This window comes from Pinus tabuliformis, chromosome 5_2, assembly GCF_031772625.1.
Source record: "Pinus tabuliformis cultivar Carrire ecotype Pingquan chromosome 5_2, CPIR1, whole genome shotgun sequence".
Classification (NCBI taxonomy): Eukaryota; Viridiplantae; Streptophyta; class Pinopsida; order Pinales; family Pinaceae; genus Pinus; species Pinus tabuliformis.
The window spans coordinates 49,012,929-49,034,088 of NC_142306.1; the positions used below are offsets into that span (position 1 = coordinate 49,012,929).

The 21,160-nt window shown below is 43.5% G+C and overlaps 1 protein-coding gene across 4 annotated transcripts in view; it reads left to right on the plus strand.

Moving 5' to 3' along the window:
- The window catches only part of UPL7 (ubiquitin-protein ligase 7), a 331,482-nt gene that overhangs the window by 78,343 nt on the left and 231,979 nt on the right, over positions 1-21,160 (plus strand). The window lies entirely within an intron of this gene.

The following is a 21,160-nucleotide window of genomic DNA, read 5'->3' on the forward strand; positions in this document are numbered from 1 at the left end:
GTGAACACTACTGAGTATATAATCTTTTTATATTTTAATGTGAATGTTGCTTGTAATATCAAAGTCCTTCAGTTCTGTTCATGACTGTCTAGAAGACAACTTTTGGTATTGTTGTTAGGAACATGGAGGTGACATGAAAAACAATTATAAACCATGTTGGGAGAAAATTGCTTATGCTGAGCAAGCATAGAATGCGAAGCATGCCATATATTAGTGCTAAAAAATATGTAGGGGTGAGCACTTCTGAGTATATTATCTTTTTGTATGTTAATGTGAATGTTGATTGGAATCGCTGTTTTGTTAGGATATTCCGACACATAGGAAATAGTTAAGTATAACTTGGTCTAGTATAGAGTTAGGTAAAGTGTGTTTCTTTACTATGTACATTTTGTAACTTACAATCCGACGGTCACGATATGTAGTGATCCGACGGTTCATTCTCTCCTCGGTATTACCGACACTTTATCCGTGGCTTAACACTCGATTGGTCCATGGTCTCTATTTAAAGAGCATGGAGGGTCATTTGTAGGTTAACCGTCCATGAGAGAAGCTTATGTAAATTTTCATTCTTTTATTAATAAATTGCCTGAAGTGGCCGCGTTGGCTCAGGCCGTGGACTGTTTCCCTCTTTGAGGGTTTTAACCACGTCAAAAATACTGGTGTATTGATCTGTGATTTGTTTGTGAGCAGTGTCCTTTGGTGTTCTGTCTGAGGAACTTACCCTGTAAATTCCTACATGGTATCAGAGCTATTTGAGGGCCGCGTCCGTTGGTGATCCAAATCTGAAGCCGGTAGAATTGCATCCGACTGTCGTTTCCTAGATCTACTGTTTCTGACTACTTTCGGGCTGAGAGAACTGCTCTATTGCGTTGGGAGCATCTGTTCCAGTGAGGAACCCCTTTCGTTTCACGCAAAAAGGTTTCCGGTAGCCCTAGCTACGTCATTTTTAAGATCTGGAGGTATACAGTGTTTATTTGCAGTTTACAGTTATTTTCTCTCTGTTTATTTCGGTTTTAGTTTATTTAGCTTTTTGTTTTTTTATTACCGGATCTATACCTTTCATTTCTGCGTATGCTCTTTGCCCCGCGACTCTGTGCGATCTGGGCAAATCAGAAACAGAAAGGAAGGATTTTTCTCATGCGTATGCTCTTTTCCGCTGTGCCTTAGTGTGATCTCGGAAAATCAGAAACATAGAGGAAAATATTTAGTTTCCGGCTAAAGCTAACTTCGAGCCGTAAGGTTTGTTTTTTTTTGTATGTCCGTGTTGGGTTTTGTGTTTTTTGTTTTGTAGGTAAAAAGAGCTTTTTCAAAGCAAGCACGCAACCCAAAGCTTCAACCGCCCCCCTCTCTCTCAAACCTTTTGTTTAGCTCACTTGGTCCAAAGCTAATTTATGAGAGTAGAGGTCTTGAGTTCAAGTCTCCTTTTTTGTGGGGGCGGATTTTTCATTTCCGCACATTCCCGCACTTCGTCGGCATCTTTATCAAATTTTCTTCAAAAAGCCATAACTTCATCCAGAAGTCGTTTCAGAGCCGTTTTTTTGAACCAGCCTAATTTTTCGAGATCTTTCCATTGGAACACTTAGTTTCAGCATCTATAGCTTCAGTTTCTGTAAAATTGGAAATTCCATGCCAAGTTATTCTTGATAGCACCAACTACTTTCAATGGTGGTCCTACATTGTGGATTTACTTAGAAGTAAAGGTCTCTACAGTATAGCCTCAGGCCAAGAAACCAAACCGAAAGATGAAGATAAGGCAGCTAAATGGGAAAATAGGCAAGATCAAGCATGTGGGTTGATAGGGATGTCTATTTCTCCAGATCTTAGATTCCATATTGCAGAACTTGATACTCTTGAAGAAACAATGAAACAGATCACTAAAGTTTTTGGAATTAAAAAGTAACTTAAAGCCCATCAACTCGAAAATGAGTTGCTTACATTAGATCCCAATGATTTTTCTTGCATTGAAGATTTTTTGTCCAAGTTCAAGACCCTTAGACTTCTCTTGGAAGGTGTTAAGGTTAAGAACGAAGATAGTAGCCTTATCTATTCCATTCTTACTAAGTTGGGACCAGCCTATTCTGTGTTTGTTTTCACCTTCCATTCTACAAGAGAAGCCTTCATTTCTCAAGGACAAGCCTACAAGTCCTCTTTCTTTGATTCCTTTTGTGATTCTTTAATAAGAGAACAAGAAAAACTCTTACACCTTGGTCTTCTTAATCTTGGAAACTCTTCTAAGAAAGCGTTAGCCGCCCAACAGCAACCAAATTCAAAGAATCCTAAGAAGTTGTATCCTAAAAGGAATGGTCCTAAACCAAACAAGGGTCCTAAGCAATTTCAACCTCAAAATGAAAAATCATTTCAACAAAATGATAAGACAAATAAAAACAAAGGGAAGAAGACTGATAGACATTGCAACTTTTGTAATCGAGATGGCCACTTAGAATCCAAATGCTTTAAGAAGATGGAAGCCTTGGAAGCAACAATGAAGAAGCATAATATCCATTTGGAGCACTCTTCAACTTCAACTTCATCTTCAGGAATGGCACTTTCTGCATGTGGTTGTCAAGCATCTCAGTCTGGCTATGCACTAAATGTATCTTCTTCTTCTCATTTTCATGAGTGGCTCATTGATTCTGGAGCTTCTTATCACATGGCCAAAAACAAATCCATGTTTTCTTCTTTAAATGATTGTAACACCAAAAATATATATGTTGGTGATGATAGATCTCTTAGTGTTGTAGGGACTGGAACTGTTGATATAGACAATGGTCAATTTAATGATGTATTATGTGTTCCAACCTTATCCTGCAACCTTCTATCTGTATATCAGATAACTCATTCAGGTGAAGGTAAAATCGTTGAATTTTCACCTCACGATGTTGTAATTAAGGACCTAAGAGATCCTAGACAGATTTTAGCTATTGGCATTGTTGATGATTCTACAAGGTTGTATAAGTTTCACAACTTTGGGTCATCAAATCTTCCCTCGGTATTTGTTGCTTATAATGATGAAGTGAGCAAACTTTGGCATGAGCAATTTGGTCACTTAAACTACCGCTCTCTTCAGAATCTATGTAAAGAAAATATGGTGATAGGTCTTCCAATGGTATCTTGCAGAGATGGTGTTTGTTCCGGATGTGTACTCGGAAAACATCATCGGGACAGTTTTGAAAAATGTGCCTCTTGGCACACCTCAGCCCCTTTACAACTCGTGCATAGTGATTTATGTGGTCCACTTCCAGATGTTTCATTCTCTGGCTACAAGTATTTCTTAACTTTCATTGATGATTTCTCTAGACGCACTTGGGTATACTTCTTAAAACTCAAGAGTGAAGTATTTAACATGTTCTTGGCCTTTAAGGCCTTTGTTGAAAAACAATCTGGACATCAAATTCTTAAGCTAAGATCTGATAATGGCTGAGAATATGTTAACAACAAATTCATCAACTTTTGCACTGAGAATGGAATTCAAATGCAACATACTGTTCCATATACTCCACAACAAAATGGTGTAGCTGAAAGGAAGAATCACACCTTAAAGGAAATGGCTAATTGTATGCTTCAATCTGAAGGACTTAGTCTTAATTATTGGGCAAAAGCAATTAACTGTGCAAATTACATAATAAATCGCACTCCTACTAAGGTTTTAAAGAATATCACTCCAGAAGAAGCATGGAGTTCAATTAAACCAGATGTAAGTCACTTTCGTGTTTTTGGAAGTGAAGCATGGGCCCATATTCCAGATGAGAAACATAAAGCTTTAGAACCTAAGAATGAAAAATTTATTTTTGTTGGATATTTTGAAGATGTCAAAGGATATAGACTTATTCCACTTAAGTCAAAAAAAGTTATCATTAGAAGAGATGTAAAGTTTGCTGAAAATATATCGGCCTACGAGCCTAGTTCGGCGGATGTGCCACCTCTCCCTATCTCTTCTACTTTTGAAAATATTTCTTCTTCAGATGATGAAAGCGAGGATGAAAATCTTCCCCCACCTTCTCAGGATCCTCCTTCAGCTCCTCAAGTTCCAAAATAGGTCCGTGCTACTCGGGATGCAGCAGGTGATCTTGCCGGTGATCCTACAGATCAGCGACGTACATGTTCTCAGTTTGATAGAGCCTCTTCTTTACTGGCTCAAGCTTTAGTGAATTATGATCTTGACACCTTTGTAGAAGCTTCAGGCCATCCAGATTGGGACACAACTATGAATGAAGAATATCATTCATTATTGGCAAATGATACATGGGATCTTGTTCCTCTACCAAAGGGACGAAAACTTGTTAGATGCAAATGGGTTTACAGAACCAAGTATGGACCAGATGGGAAAGTTGATAAACATAAAGCTCGTCTTGTTGCTAAGGGTTTTTCACAAGTTGAAGGCATTGACTATACTGAAACCTTCTCCCCTGTTGCCAAAATGAACTCTATCCGCCTTGTTCTTTCCCTTGCTGCCTCTTTCAAATGGGAAGTCCATCAGATGGATGTTAAATCTGCCTTCTTGCATGGGGACTTGCATGAAGAAATCTATATGGAACAACCTATTGGCTTTATACAAACAGACTCCAGCCTTGTATGTCGGCTTAAGAAATCCCTTTATGGTCTCAAGCAAGCTCCTCGAGCTTGGTATGCCAAAATGGATAACTTTCTTTTAGAAAATGGCTTTTCTAGGTGTCATTCTGACAATATTGTCTACACCAAGAAAGTGGGCAAGTCTCTTATCATTCTTGTTCTTTATGTTGATGATCTTATCCTGACTGGTAGTGATCCCAACCTTATAAACCATGTGAAGACTAGCCTTAAAAGGAAGTTTGAAATGACAGACTTAGGACACTTATTATTTTCTTGGTCTTCAAGTCTTGCAATCCAAGGAAGGTATTTCCCTTTCCCAGTCCAAGTATGCCTGTGATATTCTACGCCATTTTCACATGGAAGACTGTAAGCCAGCCCCTTCTCCCTTTCAGTCTGGAGTCAAACTTTCAGTCACTTGTACTTCTCCTGAAGTTGATGCTACCTTATACCATCAACTTGTAGGAAAACTTTTGTATCTAACCCATACCGTCCCGACCTTTCCTTTGTTGTTGGCCTTGTTGCTTGGTTTATGCAAAACCCACGTGAAAGTCATTGGAAAGCAGCTAAAAGAATACTTCGTTATGTTCGAGTTACAGTTCAGTTTGGGATTCATTACAGTGCCGAAGCATCTCCTCTATTGGTTGGTTTCACTGATTTCGATTGGGCTGGTGACCCTGATGATCGGAAGTCTACTGCAGGTTATGTGTTCACTCTTGGTTCAGGACCTATTACATGGGCTTGCAAGAAACAAGGTGCCATTTCTCTTTCTTCAGCAGAAGCAGAGTATCGTGGTGTCGTAGAAACTAGTAAGGAAGCCTTGTGGCTTCGTCAGATCCTAGTAGAGTTTGGCTTTCAGCAGCAGCATCCGACTACACTTTGGTGTGATAATCAAAGTGCCATTCAACTATGCAAAGATCCAGTCCAACATCAGCGTAGCAAACACATTGAACTGCAAAGACAACTTTTGGTATTGTTATTAGGAACTTGGAAGTGAATGGAAAAACAATTATAAATCATGATGGGAGAAAATTTCTTATACTGAGCAAGCATAGAATGCAAAGCAGGCTGTAGGAAAACATTATTTTCTCATACATAAGGGGTCCAGGTACACTATAGTTGTGGTTCATATACCAAAATATGTATCTATTTGTACCCTGCATTATGGAGTGACCCTGGATAAGGCAGTCTGCATGGTTTTACCGTTTACTTCTAGTAGTAGCTTTCGTGAAGCAAAACCCAAATATTCGCATGAAGTTCACGCAAATGATTTAGTAAGTGGTGATGAAATGTATGAAGAAATGGAAATTTGTAATGAACAATAGTTCTTATACAAGAAAATACCCAACATAATGTTTATTTTTATAGATTTTCTTCACTGGTAATTACTTCCAATAATTTCATCATTTAAATTATCTTGTATGACATTCATTATTAAGTAATTAACATAGGAAATATTCAACAGTAAAACAATTATGCCAGTAGGAATAAGAAGAGACAGCCAAACACAAGAGACACAAACTTAGCCCGGGGAAAGCCCAAACCAGGGGAAAATCCTAGCAACCTTTTCTTAGAGAAATTTGTCCATTCAACAAGAGATACAATCTGAACTTTCCCAAAACAAAGATAAAGACCAAAAACCAAACCTGGGCAAAGTTCAAACAGGCCTCGTAAATTCGGTCTTCCTGTGCCTAAGAAATTTCGGCCTTCTCAGATTTCGTCCTTCCATTTTCTTCCTCAAATTTCATCCTTCCTTGAACCTCAGATTCGTCCTATTAGCTTCATAAGACATCTCTTTTTTTGAGTAATTTGAATTGTCCTTCTGGAGGCCGAATGGCCTTTATGTAGTGATCAAAAGGGGTCCGATTGGACATGTTCTTTGGCAGGGCCAACTTGAACAAATGGAGGAGCCGACCTTACTGTTTTGGAGGCATAATTCATGTTAATTTTAGATAACAATGGTATTTTCTATGCTTTAGAGCAATTTACTTCAATTTTTTTGTAATGTTCCTAACTAGGAAATTCGGTGATAAACAAAGCACGCAGACAAACCAACAATCAGAAATGAGAAGCAATCACCGATTCACCATACACCCATGAAAATGCTGGAAATAGAAAACTTCTGAGCCATTTTATTAAATCATCATGGGCAAATACAACAGTGAATGGAATGGTGCACCTGGGCTTGTCTCCAAGGACAAGCGTGACGAAACCCAGATGAGCAAAGGATGATTTGAGGGCTACCCAATTGTTGCTCCGGAACTGATCCATGTTGCCCAAAAACTGCGCTGTCTGCTGGAAAGGAAGTGCTGGAATCACTGCTTCCCGTGCTCAAGAAATTATGAAACTTCAGCTCCCTGATCTTCAAGAAAAACCCAGGAAGGGTTTGGCCTAGTTCAGACTCCTGAAATTCGACCCCCAAGGAGCTCGTCGTGTAACTCAAGCTGGCAAACTCGGTATGTCTGAATGATGTTGGGAAAACTCTCTAAAATTGCCCCAAATCACCACGATGTGATCCCTTATGAATTTCCTCCTTTCCCTGATGCGATCCCGTTGTTGTGGCTCTCTCTCTCAATGCCCACGGATGCCCAGTCTGGCTCTCTATGCAGTCCTCCAAGGCTGAGTTTCGAATTGCCCAATTGCTGCACCCACCTGCTCCAAAACTCCTCCCCAAGGCTGGCCTCCTGATATCCTTCAAATCTCCAAGTTTCTCCGGCAAGTGCTGGTCCAATGAAGCTTTGATCACAACTGTGTGTTCCCTTCTCTGCTGGCCCAGAAATACACACTGTTGGTTTGTGGGCTGATTGTGCTGGCTATGAATCTTCCCTGCGGCTCCTCAAGGTGCTTTGAAGATGCCTTCCTAGGGTGGCACTCGTAGTCCCCCGAAGGTAAGGTTGAATCTTTCGCTTGAGAGATTCGTGGCTAAATATCAAGTTGAATCGACTAAGCAACTCGAGCAAACATTCAAGTGGTTTCGATGTGCAAGTATGAATGAATGCCCAAGTGAGGAGCTCTTCCTCCTTATAACTTCGTGGGCATCCCTTTTCCTCATGTGGGCCCCTCCAATAGCCATACGATTTCCCCTCCAAGGCAATTTGAATTGCCCAATACGTTTTCCCACGTGGGTGGCTCCCACCTTCCACTAATAAATTAATCCAACCTTCATTTCTCCTAAGTCCCTAAGTCAAAGTTGCTTGGGTCCTTTACTTAACAAAAAACTGTGAAAAATTGTGGGGGGGGGGAGGAGACCAAAACCTGTTACAAATTCATTTGGGAAGGGACATGACAATCCTCCCCTCCCAAATGTTGCTTGCCCTCAAGCAACTTCAGCGCTGGGTGCTCCAGAATGTGCTCACCCTCCCAAGTGGCATCCTCATCCGGTAGGTTCCTCCAACGCACCAAAACTCCCTAATGGTCCTGCTCCTCGGCTTCATCTCCCGTCTCTCCAAAATGGCCTCAGGCTCCAAAACCAGATGGCCCTCATCATCCAATGGGGGTAACTCCACTGTTGTCACTTGTTGTCCCAACACCTTTTTAAGGCATGAGACATGGAATATGTTGTGAATCCTGCTCCCCGGAGGCAACTCCAGCTCGTAGGCCACCTCCCTAACTTGCCTGACTATCCTGTACGGTCCATAAAAATGACGTTGTAGCTTCTTGGCCCCCTTTTGCTTTAGTATGGACTGCCTGTTTGGCTGTAATTGGAGGTACACCAAATACCCCTCCTCGAAATGCCTCTCAATTCGATGCCTATCTGTGTACATTTTCTGCTTGTTCTCCGCTGTCACTAAGTTATCCTTGAGAGCCTTGAGGATGTCTTGGCTCTCTTGGATCCAATCTTTGGCCTTTGGGGCTCGACTGTCTCCAAAAACAACGTCAGCAAAAGATAATGCATCATAACCATACAAGGCACGAAAAGGAGTCATACTGATGGACATGTGATGGGTGGTGTTGTAGCAATACTTGCCCAAGTGCTGTCACCGAATCCAAGCCCTCTGCTGCCTAGTCATGTAGTTCCTTAGGTACCCCTCCAGCCACTGATTAACTCGCTCGGTCTGGCCATCTGTCTAGGGGTGGTAGCTCATGCTAGGGGTGAGCTCAGTACCAACCAACCTGAAGAGCTCTACCAGAAGCCTCCCATGAACCTGTTATCCCTGTTGTTGAAGTTTCTAAGTCTACTTAGTTAGAAACCCTCCATGCACTTTATCTGATTTATTCCTATGTACTTGTTATTTTACCTAACAAGTTATTTACAATATAAATACTGAAAATAAACACTAGTGCATGCTCAACATATTACAGATCAACAATTAAAGGAAACAAAAACAATCACACCATATGACACCATTCTTTTTGGACCAATGTCCCTGGAAAAACCCAATGTGGGAAAATTGGTGCAGCTATCTGATGGTTTTCTTATTAAGCAATATCAGAGTACAATCTGGATGCCGAAACTAGCCTACCCAACAGATAATTTCCTTGGCAGTAATACCTCTCAGTTTGAGACAAATCTCTTGGTTGAAACCCCGGATAATCCTTTCGGCAGCGCAGCTCCAATCTGCCCCAGAAACCCCAGTGTCAGCCTCTCTCAGGATTGCGTTAGCCCCTCTCTGCCCAACGCTGGCCCTGCGTCACCCCGAATGGGTTTGCGTCAGCACTCTGGCCCTCTGCGTCAACAACGCTGGCCTCTCTGAGGCTCTGCGCAGCTCCGGGCTGCCTCTTCGTGAGCCCTGGCTGGCTTTGCATCACTCTCCCCGGCTACTGCACTACTCTTCGAGCACTATCTTTGCCTCTCTATCTCTCTGTATCCAATGCCCCTTAGCTGCAACTCTCGATCACTAATTCTATCTCTCTTAGCAAACCCCGCTCTAGAGAATAGAATGACTGATCACTCTGGTGTGTTCTCCAAGTGACCCTCAAGCCTCCTCTTATACTTTTCCTGTTGACATCTCAACGGCCGAGATTAAGTCCCTAATCAACGACTAAGATTAGATCTGGCTTGATCCATGTCTTTTTGGACCACTCTAACACAGATTCATATTAATACACATTAATATTTTATTTTCCCTAAGTTTAGACTTGGGGACTCCATTAAAAATATTAAACTTAGGGACTCCATTAAAAATATTAATTATTTTAATATCTCCTGATCTGTTTAGAATCTGCCCAAACCCTTTCTAGGTATTGGAGATGTGCCCCAACCTCTCCACCAAATTTCGTGGCTAGAGCACATCTAATGCTACCCCAAATCAACACTCCCTCTCAGCAAAGACTGTGCTCTAGCAATACTCCTCACTGAGTATTACTGTGATCATCCGACATCGGTACCTGTGCTGATGCTAGGCCTTCCTGCTCATCATCCTTTGCACTGCTGCCCATGGTTCTGTCACTGCCGCTCCTGCATCTGTACTACAGCTCCCTCTGCATCCGTGCTGCTGCTGGTCCTTTCTCCCAGCACTGCATCCGCACTGCACCTCCTCTCATCATGCTGCATCGTGTTGCCCACTGCTGCACTACAACTGAGTTACTGAGAAGTAAGTAACTGATCTCCCAATCTGACCTTCCTGTTGGGCTAGCGACACTCACTGATGCTGAAGCTCCCTTTGCCGCTGACAAGTGCTCCCTCTCTGACCTCTGTGCTACTGCAACAACTCCCTGCATCTCGCACTGTTGCACACCTCTCTGTGCCATCCTGCACTGGTGCAACAATCCTGTGCCTCTCGCACTGCTGCAGCATACTAGCCCTGCGCTGTCTCGGGACTCCTGGATTGTAGCTCTCTTTGCCGCTCCTTCTGCATCCGTCTCTACCCACTCAGCCAGTCTTGCTACTCCTCGTTGGTGCTCTCGTAGCAAGGTCTAATCCAAGAGGCTGGGTACCTCGAGGATCCTGCCCCTCATCCCCTGTAGTCCACCTGACTACAACTCGATGTCTCCCCACTTCAACTCAAGTGGCTTGTGTGCACTCATGGCACAGTCATCGTCTGTCAAAACTTCCTTCTCTACCCGTGCTAGCACTGCCTTAGTCTCGAAGACTCTCCCTTACTCTTCTTCCTTGGACACTGGTTCGCATATTGACCTAGCTCCCCACAGTGGAAGCACTTGATCTTGGAGAGATCTTTCTTCTTCCGCTTTTCCTGCTTTCTACCTGTCTTCGACTGCCATCTGATCTCTTTCTGGCGAAGAGTTTCCCACATCTCGTCCCAAGGTGGAAGTGTCCCTCTGGCTAGTATACTCTGGACAAATACTTCCCAGTCTTCTGAGACAACATTCAGAGTTGTCTTCACCATTAGCTCCTGATCCGGTGTCGCCCCTATAGCAGTCAAATGATCTCAGATCTCATTCAGTCCTCCGAGGAAGGTGTCAATCGATTGTTCCTTCTTCATCTGATACGACCTCAACTGATTCTCGAGCAACATTCTTCTCTACACAAAAGTATGCTGGTAAAGCTTCTTGAGAGCCTCCCACATCTCAAATGTCTTTTCCTTCTCGACTATGTGTGGTACTACATGATCCTTGACCCCGTCAAGGATAATGCTCTTGACCCTTGCCATCACCTTCTCGTACCTATCATTATCACTAGGGTCGACTGGGACAGCTATTACCTTCAAGGCAAAGTTCTTGACACGATTCTTGTCAAGTACGGATAAGATTCTGACCTTCCAGACTGCGAAGTTTGATGCTCCGTCTAGTCTATCCTGGTCTCTTACTTTGTGTAGTGCCATGATGCTCCTCTACTTCCCTCTTGGAAGTTCTCTATTCGACTCCTCTGAGTCTCTACTTCCCGTCTGGAAGTTCTCTTTTGGACTCCCTCTGAGTCCTGATTTCCCTCTTGGAAATCCTTCTACCGCTTGTCGAGATGCCCCCTACTCTGATCGTCTTGTGCAACCGCACCACTGATCTGGGTTCCTCGGCTAGAAACCCTCGGTAGCAACTCCTCTGGCCTTGCTCTGTCAGGTACTGTTCTGACTACAGTACCTCACCAACTCCACTCTGCAATATTCCTGCAGCCTTCTAAACCCCAACAACTACCTATCTATGGATTGTGTCAGCCCCTCTCTGCCTCACGCTGGCCTTGCCTCACCCCGGATGGGTCTGCGTTAGCCCTGGGAGGCCATGCGTCAACCCTCTGGCCCTCTGTGTCAGCAACACTAGTCTCTTTGAGACTCTGCGGAACTCCCGACTACCTCTGCATGGCCCTGCGTGAGGCCTGGCTGGCTCTGTGTCACACTCCTTGGCTTCTGCGTTGTTAGAAACAACTTCTGTCACCTCAGGATTGCTGTTTTATGCTGCTATTGCTCCGCTCGGTTGATGTCTTTTAGTCCTCCTGTGATTTGCAATCACCCTCTGATACCGTGTTGAAGTTTCTAAGTCTACTTAGTTAGAAACCCTCCATGCACTTTATCTGATTTATTCCTATCTACTTGTTATTTTACTTAACAAGTTATTTACAATGTAAATACTGAAAATAAACACTAGTGCGTGCTCAACATATTACAGATCAACAGCTAAAGGAAACAGAAACAATCACACCATATGACACCATTATTTTTGGACCAATGTCCCCAGAAAAACCCAATGTGGGAAAACCGATGCAGCGATCTGAGGGTTTTCTTATTAAGCAATATCAAAGTACAATTTGGGTGCCGAAACTGGCCTACCCAACAAAGAATTTCTTTGGCAATAATACCTCTCAGTTTGAGACAAATCTCCTGGTTGAAACCCCGGATAATCCTTCCAGCAGCTCCTCAGCACCAATCTGCCCCAGAAACCCCGGCGTTAGCCTCTCTCTAGACTATGTCAGCCCCTCTCTGCCCAGCGCTGGTCCTGCGTCACCTCGGATGGGTCTGCGTCAGCCCTCTGGCCCTCTGCGTCAACAACGCTGGCCTCTCTGAGGCTCTGCGCAACTCTCGGCTGTCTCTGCGTGGTCCTGCGTGAGCCCTGGGTGGCTCTGCGTCACTCTCTCCCCAGCTACTGCGCTGCTCTCCCAGCACTATCTCTGCCTTTGTGTCTCTCTGTACTCAATGCCCCTCAGCTGCAACTCCTGATCACTAATTCTATCTCTCTTAGAAAACCCTGCTCTAGAGAATAGAATGACTGATCACTTTGGTGTGTTCTCCAAGTGACCCTCAAGCCTCCTCTTATACTTTTACTGTTGACATCTCAACGACCGAGTTCAAGTCCCTAATCAACAGCTAAGATTAGATCTAGCTTGATCCATGTCTTTTTGGACCACTCTAAAACAAATTCATATTAATACACATTAATATTTTATTTTCCCTAAGTTTAGACTTAGGGACTCCATTAAAAATATTAATTATTTTAATATCTCTTGATCTGTTTAGAATCTGCCCAAACCCTTTGTGGGTATTGAAGATCTCATGTGTCCCAACCTCTCCATCAAATTGCGTGGCTAGAGCACATCCGATGCTACCCCAAATCAACACCTATCACTCACTATGTTCTTAGGAAGCCCATGTAACCGGAAGACCTCCCTGAAGAACAACGTTGCAACCTGTGAAGCCGAATATCTGCTAGGGATGGCGAAAAAGTGGGCATACTTGGTCAACCGGTCAACTACTACATAGATGCAATCCTTGCCCTGTATTGTGGAGAGCCTCGTGATGAAGTCCATGGAGATACTCTCCCATTTCCCCTCGAGGATGGGGAGTGGCTGTAGTAATCTTGAAGGATGAATCAACTCCCCTTTGTTCCTTTGACATGCCTCACACCTTGTACGTGCCTCAACACATCCCCCTTGAGGCCCTTCCATGTGAAATGCTCCCTGACTGCCATGTATGTTTTCCTGAATCCCTGATGTCTTGACAATGGCAAGTCATATGCCATCTAGAGCACTCTATCCCTCAGCTGCGAGTTGGGAACCAGAAATATGAGTGATAGGCCTGCGGGTCTCCTGGATAGGGCATCAACCACCACATTGTGTTTCCCCCGCACATACTCTATGTCGAAATCATAGGCCTGCACCTTGCTGACCCATCTCTGCTGTCTGTCGTTGAGGCCCTGCTGCCCCATGAAGTGACGAAGACTATTGTGATCAGTCTTCACCCGGAACCTGTTACCCACCAAATACTGTCGGAACTTGGCCAAGGCATGCATAATGGCCAGCATCTCCTTGTCATATATAGAATATGGCTTGTCATGGGATAGGAGCTTCCGACTCTCGAAAGCAATGGGGTGCCCATCCTGAGATAGTACTGCTCCAACTCCCTCCCTGGATGCATCACACTCCACGGTGAAGGGCTGGGAGAAGTCCGGAAGTGCCAATACTGGACAACTGCTCATCACCTCCTTGAGGCGGTCAAAAGCTGTCTGTGCCCCATTTGTCCATGCAAAAGCCCCTCTCTTTGTCAAATCTGTGAGGGGAGTTGCTAACTGCGAAAAACCCTTGACGAACTTTTGGTAATACGTGCAGATGCCTAAGAAGCCCCTCAACGCTGTCACATCTCTGGGTACTGGCCAATCACGGATAGCTCTTATCTTCTCCTCATGGACCTTCACCCCATCTGCGCCAATGATATGCCCCAAGTAGAGCATCTCGGTCAGGCCAAACTCACACTTGGACAACTTGGCATAGAACTGTTGTTCCTCCAAAATATGCAGCACCTCCTCCAAGTGCTGGAGATGCTCCTCCCAAGTCCTACTGTATATCAATATGTCATCGAAGAAAACCAATACAAACCTCCTCAACTGCCTCCGGAACACATGGTTCATACATGACTGAAAGGTAGCCAGGGCGTTGGTCAACCCAAAGGGCATGACCAGGAACTCGAAGTGCCCATAATGGCATCGAAAAGCTGTCTTGGGGATGTCTTGATTCCTCACTCTGATCTAATGGTACCCTGAACGTAAATCTATCTTAGAGAAGTACTTGGCTCCTCTAAGCTCATCCATCAACTCATCGATGCGAGGTATGGGGTACCGGTTCTTCAATGTCTTCCTGTTGAGGGCCTGGTAGTCAATGCACATGCACAAGGTTCCATCCTTCTTCTTCACCAGCACCACTGAAGAAGCAAACAGACTGGAACTCGGTTTGATGTGGCACAATGCCAACAGTTCCTTGATGGCCCGCTCAATCTCATCCCTATAGGCCGTAGGATGCCTATAAGGGGTGGTAATCACTGCTTGCACACTAGGCTCCAGCTCGACGGTGTGTTTGGATCCCCTGTCTGGTGGCTGCCTTGGTGGGATGTCTCCAAATACCACTAAGTACCTGTCTAACAAGGCCTGTATGTCTAGAGGTGGTGGCTGGGCCTACCCTGCAACCTCTAAAACCCTCCAACCTCCAACCTTAAAGCGGGCACATACCGAGTGCAGTGCATGGTACGGTCACCCGACAACAAGACTGAAAAGCCCTCAAACGTGGTCGTGGTGAGGTCCCTCCTCTGAACCAACTAGGCATTTATGAAGTTGTGGGTAGCCCCATTGTCAACTAAGACTAACTCCTGCTGCCCCTGTATTGTGCCTCTAATCCTCAATGTCAGAAATTTGGGGACCCCTTATAAGGAAGTAAGGACTCCCACAGATGGGGCAAAGGATGCCCCCCCCCTTGTGGAAGTGGTGGTGGTGGTCCCCTCTATGCTAGACTCTCATCGTCTCCCACACCACACTCCTGCTCCACCTCGTCCTCCTGGTCACTATCTGAGAAGACCTCAATGTAATGTGCTTTGCCAGCTGTGCACCGATGGCCTGGTGCCCAGGGCTCCCGACAAGTAAAGCACAACTTCCTCCTCTTGAGGTCCTTTCGTGTCTCATCATCCAGCTACCCCCGTCCCTGGGTGGTTCTCTGAGGTGGGGGTCTAGTGTCATTCCCCTTTTGGGGGTAGGGGGTACGTGCAGGAAAGGGTGCTCGTGTCTTGGGGATGGCCCCCTGTAAATCTTTGGCACACATAACTGCTTCCTGTAGCGTGGAGGGTCTGCGTGACTTCACCAGTCCACGCAGGGGCTCGAGTAAGCCCTCTATGAAGGTGTATACCCTTCAAGCATCTGATAGGTCCAACACCATCACTGAAACTCTCAGGAACTCCGATATGTATTGTTCTGGGTTGCTTGTTTGTTGGAGTTGGGTTAGCTCCCTGAAGTGAGCCTTCGGATCCCTCTGGTCAAAGCGCTCCACCACCCTCTTGGTGAAATCCTCATATGAAGTCACATTGGCATGCCCCAGGGTAGCCAAGCCATGAAACCACCAGTCGTGGGCTTCCCCCTCCATGTGCAGTGTGGCCATCTTGATGGCTTCTAGCTCCGTCATCCGGTTAAGCTGGAAATAAGTGTCCATCTTCTCAACCTAGGCCCTAGCAGTGCACTTGGCAGTGCCATCATACGTGGGGAAGTACATCCTCCCTATCGTCCTCTGCAACTCATAGCTCTGCGTGCCTTGTCCTCCATAACCCTTGCTCTTCTCATTCTGCTTGAGCTTGCAGAAATCTCTGAAAGAGAGTGCTTCCCTAAAGTTTGCACCCATGGACTGCCATTCTCTGAAGTGTTCTCCCATCTGTGAAGGGTCTTCGGCCTCTGTTGGTTCAACATGTGCCAAAGGCACGAAAGAGGGCAGTGTAGCTCGAGTTGGCCCACTCGCTGATGGAGGTTGTGTTGCAGGTGAAGGATGGTCGAATTGTTGAGAGGCCCCGAAGTCTCCCCAAATAGGAATCCCCTAGGAGTGGTTCTCTCCCATTTTTTCATTTTAATCTCTTTTAACATTTCCTTCTGCCCCTTTGCTAGATCATTTAGAGCCTTCAAGAGGCTATCAAAGGCCATCTCCTCCCTTCTCTTGGGCTCTCCCATGTCTTCCTCTACTACTACTGCCTTTCCCCTATCCTTAGTGTCTGGAGTGATCTCCAGCTCTCTTTCTCTGCTTCGGTACCTCTGCCTCCTATATGTAATATTCTACTGGTCCCCTTCTCTCATAGGAGAAACTCCCCACAACTGAGCCAAGATTTGGGCTATGATACCACTGTAATGTTCCTAACTAGGAAATTCAGTGATAAACAAAGCAAGCAGACAAACCAACAATCAGAAATGAGAAGCAATCACTATACACCCATGAAAACGCTGGAAATAGAGAACTTCTGAGCCATTTTATTAAATCATCATGGGCAAATACAACAGTGAATGGAATGGTGCACCTGGGCTTGTCTCCAAGGACAAGCGTGACAAAACCCAGGTGAGCAAATGATGATCTAAGGGCTGCCCAACTGCTGCTCTAGAACTGATCCACGTTGCCCAGAAACTACGCTATCTGCTAGAAAGGAAGTGCTGGAATCACTACTTCCCGTGCTCAGAAAATTATGAAACTTTAGCTCCCTGATCCTCAGCAAAAACCCACCAAAACCCAGGAAGGGTTTGGCCTAGTTCAGACTCCTGAAATTCAACCCCCAAGGAGCCTGTCCTCCAGCTCAAGCTGGCAAACTCGGCTTGTCTGAATGATGCTGGGAAAGCTTTCCAAAACTGCCCCAAATCATCGAGATGTGATCCCTTGTGAATTTCCTCCCTTCCCAGACGCGATCCTGGTGTTGTGGCTCTCTCCCTCAATGCTCACGAGATGCCCAGTTTGGTCCTCTGCTCAGTCATCCATGGTTGAGTTTCGAATTGCCCAATTGCTGCACCCACCTGCTCCAAAACTCCTCCCCAAGGCTGGCCTCTTGATATCCTTCAACTCTCCAAGTTTCTCCAGCAAGTGATGGCCCAATGAAGCTCTGATCACAACTGTGTGTTCCCTCTTCTGTTGGCCCAGAAATGCGCAATGTTGGTTTGTGGGCTGAGTGTGCTGGCTATGAATTTCTCCGGTACTCTGAAAATGCCTTCCTAGGGTGGCACTCGTAATCCCCCGAAGGTAAGGTTGGATCTCCCGCTTGAGAGATTCGTGGCTAAACAACCAGTTGACTTGGCTAAGCAGCGCGAGCAAACCATCAAGTGATTTCGATGTGCAAGTATGAATGAATGCCCAAGTGAGGAGCTCTTCCTCCTTATAACTTCGTGGGCCTCCCTTTTCCTCATGTGGGCCCCTCCAAGGCAATTCGAATTTCCCAATACATTTTCCCATGTGGGTGGCCCCCACCTTCCACTAACAAATTAATCCAGCGTTTGTTTCTCTAAGTCCCCAAGTCAAAATTGCTTGGGTCCTTTACTTAACAAAAATTTGTACAAAATTTGGGGGGGGGAGACCAAAACGTGTTACAAATTCATTTGGGAAGGGACATGACATTTTCTTATTAGCCCAATATCGATTTCCAGATTAGCAATCGCATTAGCATTGATAGTAAATGTAGATAGAGCATAAACAATAAGCATAAGACAAGCCAAGACAAGAGGACACAATATTTGGAAGATGCCAGGGAAAAATCCCCAATGTGGGGAAAACCCTTTGATCAAATCTTCTTATTATTCTTCAAAAGTTCAGCAAAGAGAGAGAGTACATCATACAAAATTTACTTTCCCAATCACTGTCAAAACAGTCTAGCCAAACAATAGTCAACAGGATGCCCTAACTAGAAAGTCAACGTTGGTCAAACCAACAGAAAATCTCCTCCAAATGAGCTCGGTCAAACCCAGTCAACTCAGCCTCCAAAGACAGTCAAAGTCAACCCAAAATAGTTTGAAAATATTGGTCAAATTCAGTCAACGTAGAGTCAACCCTACAGTCAAAGATTCTGCAGTCAATGCAGGTCATCCAGCTCCAATTGCCTCAGTTTTTGTGCCAGGAGATGCGGCCTCAAGAGATTGGAATAACTGCCTGAAAACCACAGTCAAAATAGGTGAGTTGACCCTCAGTCAACGCCCCTGCAAATAGCCCAAAATAGTCCTACGATTTCTGCCTGAAATTTTCGGTCAACCCAAGTCAACGTGAGAAGAAGAAGAGCTGCTCCTTTGCTGTACGAACCAATGAGGAGAGGAGAGAGAAATATGTGTTGAGTGATGATGTCCAAATGAGGAGAATGTCTCTTTTATTTATACAATTCGATGAGGGGTGGAGACACATCTATTGGGGCTACATGAGCCTACATTAGACTTCTGGCCGACCTTGACAATTTGCACATGTGTGAGAATTAAATTCAAAATCTCACTTCTGCTCATCCAAACAAGATGATCTTTAGATCAATCTTGCACCTCTCAGAAAGAGGAATCCAATAAAAATATCATCTCCATCATATGAGCTGTCAAAGGTGGAGTTTGGCCCTAGTTGCCAATTTAACACTCCTGCTCAACTAGGGAGAAATCCACCTACCAAATCATCTGGCAATTTGTACCATCTTTGTCATCCCCGCTCTGCTCTGTTGAACCATGAAGAAATAATGAAGAAGAAATGATCGAGAGTGAGTCACAAGACCTTGCCACTCTCCACTGACCCAAAGTTAGTCTCAATTGATCCCAGATCAATATCAAACATCCTAGCATAGGGAGTACAACAGTACATGATGCGTCCATCGGTAGTGCTATGGTCCCTATCCTCATTTCCCAACTCATTGGCCAGATGAGAGGTACTTCCCATCAGTGCCCGACTACATGGGTAGGATGTATCGGCAGGAGAAGGTGAACCACTCATCCTGCTCATATGCCATAGGAGAAGGTGAACAACTCATCCTATGCATATATCAACCATCATGGGGTATCACAAGGGAAAGTGAACCAGTCACCCTGTACACAATGCACAACTAGGGGAAGGTGAACCACTCACCCTATGTGAAGCAAACAAAGTTCCTTCTGTAGATTAATTACTCCAAAAGACTTGGAATGTATAGATATCCATGAGGATACAAATATTATATATTAAATATGAATAAGAATAATAATGATAATGAATTTACAAATGAGAACGAGAGGCTTGCTTATATATCAGGCAAGTGTCTCTTCATGAAGAGTCATGTCTCATTTAGACATGCCTCTTCAGCCTAATTACTAGTTAACTAATAATTATTTATGCTTATTATCATTTACATTATTTTACATTATTTATATATATTTTATTTGTTACATTGCCTCCTTCCTCAAAAAGCTTTGTCCTCAAAGCTTGTCGATGAAAAAGGCTTGATCTCTTTTTTCAGCTTCGAACGTCTTATTTGTCTTGGAATAGTCATTTTTGTCGATACAAACTGATATGATCTTCTAAGTGACAAACAAAATTGTCGCACTGAGAAGGGATCAGACCATTCCAGATTAATCTTCTGTATAGCATTCTGATTACTAAAATTTTATAACGACTTGTCAGCGTAAGACGGAATTGATGTTACGTCATTATTCTTTGAAACATTAATTTGTTGTCTACGGTTTGAATGGTCCTGATACACAGCTTGGTTGATTTGTCTATTCTCATGATTCGGATGCCAATATAAAGTTTTTAGATTTTCTTCTCGCCAAGATGTTGTTGAATTGGTTATGGAACATTCACTTGGGATGTCCATTGTTTGAACTGCAACATCTATGTGTGTCATTTCTTCAACTGACTTGTCTTCTTGAGTTGTCATATTCACTGGATCGTATTCGTTCCCTTATTTTCAACTTGAACTGTTGTGATTGGAGATTTCGATACTTCTTCTTCAGTGACTTGTTCCAACTTATCTTTTAATGCTTTCTTATCCTCTTTAAGTTTCTTAGTTTGATTGAGCAGACTTTGATTATGGTTTCTCAGACGTAAGAGTTCTTTGGTTTTTGATTCATCAACCTTATTTTCAGTGTTTTGAATTTTAAGTTTTTCATCTTTTAGATCTTTGATTTGTTCTAATAATTTTTTTTTAAGGTTCTTTAAACGTAAATTTTCCTCTTCTTGTTTTGATAAATGCTACATGAGTTCTTTCTTTGAGACTTTAGTCTTCTTCACTTGTGCCATTAATTTTTCGACGTGGTCCTTGAGACGAAAATTTCTTCATCCTTTTCCATTATTTCTTTGTAATGTATATCAAGTTTTTTATGTTCGCGTTCTAACACTTCCTCGCTTTGTTGAATTTTGGCTATTTTGTCATTCTCTTGATCTTTTAGTTGCACTTTCTCGATACACTGGATAACATCATTTTGTGGAAGTGATGGTGGATGTAAAGAATGGAAGAAGGAATCCATTCTCTCTCTCCTCAGCCCGTTGCTCCATTGTTGTAATAAATTGTTCTATATCTCTTGCGATTGATTGTTTTTGTTTCCAAATTAGGGATTCCATATTTTTTCTTTTTCTTCACTTCTTTTAACTTTGTATGGAATTTATTTATTATTATTATTATTTTTTTTTAACTTCTTTTATCTCCCTTTTTTTATATATATATTTCCAATATTCTCCCTTAATGTGGATTGTTAAAAACTTGAATACCCTTTTATTAAAAAAAATACTCCTTTATATTGTTGCCCTCTATATATGTATGTATTTCTTTATATTAAGACCCCTTTTCAAAATAATTTTATTATCTTATAATAATAATAGTTTCACTTCTTTTTTTTTTTTAATAATAAATTGGTCCCTTTTTTATATACTTAATTACTCCCTTGATAACTTTTTAATGTCACCCCACGTAATAAATATAAATGTCATGTCTTTTCATATAACACGGTCACGATGTTAAAATACCATGGGCTATTACCATGGGTTGTTTTTAAAACCTCC